A 6,653-nucleotide genomic window follows, 5' to 3' on the forward strand; every position below is an offset into this window, starting at 1 on the left:
AGCAAGAAGATACTTGCTGATTTATATACTTCCTCTCGTGTAAGAATAAACACACAGACACACACAGAGAGAGAGAGAGAGAGAGAGAGAGAGAGAGAGGGAGAGAGAGAGAAACAGACAAACAGACAAACAGACACAGAGAGACAGAGAGAAGCTAAAATAATAATGAATAATAATAATCCCATATTTCAAATTGTATTGCAGAGCTATAATAATCATAACAAAAATATTATCATACAAATATACACACTGATGTTTAGAGTAGAATGAACTAGAATCAAAGATGTAGACATTATTCCATACACCAAAGGATACATAATATTTTTATTAATATGTTTATTTATTCACATTATATCCCAATTGCAGCTCCCTTCTCTTTCCTCCTCCCAGCTCCACACATACAAATCTCCTGAATTACCCATCCTGTTCTCCTCAGGGAAAGGGAACTCCCTTGGGGCATCAAGTCTCAAGAGGATTAAACACATTCTCACTCACAGTTCAGCTTGGAGACAGAGATCCAATAGCAGGCAACGTTCAGAAATAACCTATGTTCCAATTGTTAGGGGACTGACATGAAAACCAAGATACACATCTGTTACAAGTGTGTAGGGGACCTAGATCTAGCTCCAATATTTTCTTTGGTTGCTGATTCAGTCTCTGTGAGCTCCAATAGGCCAACGTTAGTTGACTCTGTAGGTCTTCTTTTGGTGTTCTTGGCTACTCTGTCTCACTCAGTGTTATCTCACAATCTTTTATAAGACACCTACTGCTCTGCCTGATCTTTGACTGTCGATTTCTGCATCTGCTTCCATTAGCTGCCCAATAAAGCCTCTCAGGAGACAGTTATTCTAGGCTCCTGTCTGCAAGTGTAGCAGAGTATCATTAATAGTCTCAGGATTTTCCCTCTACCATCAACTTGGTCTCATTTGGTCCAGTCATTGGTTAGCCAAACCCTCAATCTCTACTTCATCTTTATCCCTGCACATCTTATAGGCAGGACAAAATTTAGGTCATAAATGTGGGTGGGTTGATGCTTCCTGTGGTGGTTTGTATATACTTGGCCCAGGGAGTGGCAGTATTAGAAGGTATGGCCTTGTTGGAATCTGTGTGGCCCTGTTAAAGGAAGTGTGTCACTGTGGGCTTGTGCTTTAAGAGACCCTCCTCCTAGTCACATGGGAGCCAGTATTATCTTGTTTTCCCTCTGAATCAAGTATAGAACACTTACATTATGCCAGCCTGGATGCTGCCATGTTTCACACTATGTTAAACTATACCTCAGAACAAGTAAGCCAGCCCTAATGAACTGTTGTCATTTATAAGGGTTGCCTTGGTCATGATGTCTATTCACAGCAAGAAAACCCTAACTAAGACAACCATTCTTTCAGTGAAAGTCCCATCTGACTACAGGAGGTAGCTACTTTTGTCTGTATATCCACAATTGCTAAAAAGTCTCAGCTAATATCACCCCCCCCCCACTAGACTCCTATGAGCTTCCTTCATCCCAGGTCACTGGCTAGTCCCAAAGGTGCCCTCCACAAATTTCCATTCTCATTCTAAGCCCTGTCCTACCCTGGCTCTCCCCAAACCAAATCCTCATCCTGTTTACCCCCTTACTCTCATTCTTACCCACTTTCCTCCCTCTGTTCACCTCTAATGTTTATTTTATTTCCCCTTCTGAGTGAGAGTCACACATGCTCCCTTTGACCCTTTTTATTATTTACTTTCTTTGGGTCTGTGAATTAGCATGCTTATGCTGTACTTTATGGCTAATATTCACTTATAATTGAGTACATACCATGTGTACCTTTCTTGGTCTGGGTTATCTCATTCAGGATGATATTTTTTTAGATCCTTCCATTTGCATGAAAATTACATGATGTCTTTGGTTTTAATAGCTGAGTAGTATTCCATTGTATAAATGTACCACATTTGCTTTATCCATTCTTTGATTTAGGGACATTGTAGTTGTTTCCAGTTTTTGCTACTTTGAATACAGCTGCTACAAATATAGTTGAGTAAGTGTCTTTGTGGTATAGTGGGGCACCTTTTGAGTATAGGCCCAGGAAGAGTATAGCTAAGTCTTAGGGTAATACTATTCCCAATTTTCTGAAAAACTGCTATTTTGATTTCCAAAGGGCCCATACAATTTACCCTCCCAATAGCAATAAACCCTATAGAAATGTCAGCACCTTTAAAAATGTTTTAGATAAAATTGGAGATTATGTATATATATATATATATATATATATATATATATATATATATCAAGAATTTCAATGTATAAACAAATATCATGAACCTGATAGAAGATAATATGTAATAAGACTGAAATCATTAGGACAGAACAATGATGAAATCATACCTCTTTCTATTCATGATGATCATGTAGTTCAGTAGTTTGAAAACGACAACATCATTTTCTAATGTCATGAACACAAAAATAAAAATTTCCAGTCCTGTCAAAAAGTGGACAATGAAGAGCTGCACCATGCCTTATTTATAAGAATTTTTTTTTGTTTTTTGTTTGTTTGTTTGTTTGTGTTTTTGCTGTAGCCAAGTCTTTAAAAAGCATGGGAACTGTAAGTAGAGATGTGGGTATATTTTAATTTTTGTATGATCATAAAACAAGATCATCTGTGGTGTGATGAAAAGCTCTTTTAACCTTTAGTTCTCACATAATGGTGGTAGTTTTACTTTTTGAGTTTGGAATTTATACCTTCATACTACCTAAAAGAGGTGAAAACAAGGAAATGTTTTACACAGCAATTTCCCCCATAATGAATTACCTCGTTTATACTTGTAAATGAAATTTTGAGGTCAGATATATCTAGACCATATATTGCCTATTAGTTCTCAAACTCCATAGTCTCAGATATAATTAATTATGATGCTTTCCATTAGTAATAATACCTGGGAAATAAGGACCTACTATATTTCATACAGATAGGACATTTTTCAGGTAGTTCTTGCAAGAATTCACAAAGCAATATTATATGATGAATCTTACATTGTTTTCTCCATTTCCAGGTTTGTTCCTACATTTCCCTCCATGTGGATACATGGTAAAATATCTCTATTTCCAGTACTTTATTCTTGTCCTCTACACAGCTTTTCATATCCCATTCCTATGTTTACAAATTTATATCTTAAGAACTAAAAAATTTCCAGAAGTGGAATTTTCAAGTTGTGTCAAAAGGTACAAATTCATGTGATGTTTTGCTGAACCAAGTGCCATGAAAGGACATGTGATAGTTAGAGAGAGTATAAGTAGGACCCAACAGACAATGACAGATTTTACATAGCTAGCTATGCAGTGCTTCACTGCTTTTGCATCTTTGCTGATTTTCACTTCATTGACAGAGGCATGACAGAGAACTTCTCCTGTCTTTCTTGATGGTTCTGGTTGTTTCTTCTGCCTTGTTCAGATTCAGTAGAGGCCTGACAGTTTCTGCTGGACCATGTTGCCACTGTTGATTACTGTTTCATGAAACTCTTTGAACTGGGCTGTTGGTATCCTGACACTACTGAACTGGATTGCTGTTATCCTGACAACAGAGATTGGAATTACCCTAACAAACTACTTCTAAACAGGACCACATCTCCATGTGGACCATTTACCATCTTTTCTCCCCCTACCTATGAATGGAGAAATAGAAAGAGAGGTCAAAGAGGCTGGAATCCATTCCAGTTGGGGCCAGACCTACCATCTTCTGCCTGAACCCAGCAGAGGCCTCTAAGAGCTCCAGAGTATTCTCCATGCCACAGGACCTCAGGACCAGCACTGCCATCTTCCACATGAACCCAGCCTAGGGTGTCTAGGGCCTCAGAGGACTCTCTATGCCACAGGACCCCTAGCAAACCCAGGACACCTTGATCACAGGAGAGCTCGTGGGTGACAGAAAAAGAGAGCTTCTTGTTCAGTGTCCCTTCAGACTTTCATCTTCATCCAGGAGGCAGAGCTGAGATCCAGACCCCTGGGCCTCAGTGCTCTGACCAATGGGACTCAGGTGAGAGTTGGACTTCCAGGAGTGCTGACAGAGTCTAACAGAATCACAGGATGAACAAGCTCCAGCCAGAGACAGCTGTAACAACTAACACCAGAGACTACCAGATGGAGAAAGGCAAACATAAGAATCTTACTAACAGAAACCAAGAACACTGGACATCATCAGAATGCAGTACATCCACCACAGTGAGTCCTGGATACCCCAACACACCCAAAAGCAAGACTCAGATTTAAAATCATATCTCATGAGGGTGGTAGAAGATTTTAAGAAGGGCATTAATAATTCACTTAAAAAAATACAGGAGAACACTGCTAAACAGGTAGAAGGTCTTAAAGAATTACAGAAAAACGCTGCTAAACAGGTAGAAGTCCTTAAAGAGGAAACACAAAAAATCCCTTAAAGAATTACAGGAAAACACCACCAAACAGGTGACAGAAATGAACAAAACCCTCTAAGATCTAGAAATGGAAGTAAAAACAATTAAAATAAAAAACAAACAAACAGAAAAAAAGGGAGACAACATTGGAGTTGGAAACCCAAGGAAAGAAATCAGAAATCATAGATGCAAGCATCAGCAACAGACTACAAAGATGGAAGAGAGAATCTCAGCTACAGAAGATTACATAGAGAAAGTGGACACAACAATTCAAAGAAAATACAAAATGCAAAAAGATCCTAATTCAAAACATCCAGGAAATCCAGGACACAATGAGAAGACCAAACCTATGGATAATAGTCGTAGATGAGAATGAAGATTTTCAACNTAAATGGCCAGCAAATATCTTCAACAAAATTATAGAAGAAAACTTAGGAAAACTAAAGTAAGAAATGCCCAGGAACATACAAGAAGCCTACAGAACTCCAAATAGACTGGGCCATAAAACAAATTCCTCCCGACACATAATAATCAGAACAACAAATGCACTAAATAAAGATAGAATATTAAAAGCATTAAAGGAAAAAGGTCTAGTATGATATAAAGGTGGGCCTATTAGAATTACACCAGACTTCTCACCAGAAATTATGAAAGTCAGAAGATCCTGGACAGATGTTATACAGACACTATGAGATCACAAATGTTAGCCCCAGCTACTATACCCAGCAAAACTCTCAATCATAATAGATGGAGAAACCAAAGTATTCCATGACAAAACCAAATTCACATAATATCTTTCCCTTCAAAGGATAATAAAGGGAAAGCACAAAGATGGAAATTACACCCTAGAAAAAGCAAGAAAGTAATCCTTCAACAAAGCTAAAAGAAGACAGCCACAAGAACAGAATCCCAACTCTAACAACAAAAATAACAGGAAGCACCAATTAATTTTCCTTAATACTCTTAATATCAACTGACTCAATTCCCCAATAAAAAGACATAGACTAATAGACTGGCTACACAAACAGGATCCAANATTTTGCTGCTTACAGGAAACCCACCTCAGGGACAAAGACAGACACTACCTCAGAGTAAAAGGCTGGAAAACAATTTTCCAAGAAAATGGTTCAAAGAAAGAAGCTGGAGTAGTCATGCTAATATCAAATAAAATTGACTTCCAACCCAAAGTTATCAAAAAAAGACAAGGAAGGGTACTTCATACTCATCAAAGTTAAACATCAATAAAGATGAACTCTCAATTTTAAATATCTATGCTCCAAATACAAGAGCAGCCACATTCATTAAAGAAACTTTAGTAAAGCTCAAAGCACACATTGCACCTCACACAACAATAGTAGGAGACTTCAACACCCCACTCTCACCAATTGACAGACCCTGGAAACAGAAACTAAACAGAGACACATGGACACTAATGGAAGTTATGAAACAAATGGATTTACCAGATATCTACAGAACATTTTATCCTAAAACAAAAGGATATAACTTCTTCCCAGCACTTCATGGTACCTCCTCCAAATTTGACCTATTAATTGGTCACAAACCAGGCCTTAAGAGATACAAAAGTATTGAAATTATCCCATGCACCGTATCAGATCACCACGGACTAATGGTGATATTCAATAACAACATAAATAATAGAAACCCTACATTTACATGCAAACTGCACAACACTCTCCTCAATGATACCTTGGTCAAGGAAGAAATAAAAAAGAAATTACAGACTCTTTAGAGTTTAATGAAAATGAAGCCACAACATACCCAAACTTATGGGACACGATGAAACCAGTCCTAAGAAGAAAACTCATAGATCTGTGTGCCTCCAAAAAGAAACTAGAGAGAGCATACACTAGCAGTCTGACAGCACACGTAGAAGCTCTAGAAGGAAAGGAAGCAAATTCCCCCAAGAGGAGTAGGCAGCAGGAAACAATAAAGCTTAGGGCTGAAATCAACCAAGTGGAAACAAAAAGAACTATTCAAAGAATCAACCAAACCAGAAGCTGGTACTTTGAGAAAACCAACAAGATAGATAAACCCTTAGCCAGATTAACTAGAGGGAACAGGAACACTATCCTTATTAACAAAATCAGAAATGAAAAAGGAGATATAACAAGAGAATTTGAGGAAATTCAAAACATCATCAGATCCTACTAAAAAAGGCTATACTCAACAAAACTGGAAAAAATGGATGAAATGGACAAATTCCTACACAGATACCAGGTAGCAAAGTTAAATCAGGATCAGATTAATGA

Source organism: Mus pahari, chromosome 3, assembly GCF_900095145.1.
Source record: "Mus pahari chromosome 3, PAHARI_EIJ_v1.1, whole genome shotgun sequence".
Lineage (NCBI taxonomy): Eukaryota > Metazoa > Chordata > Mammalia > Rodentia > Muridae > Mus > Mus pahari.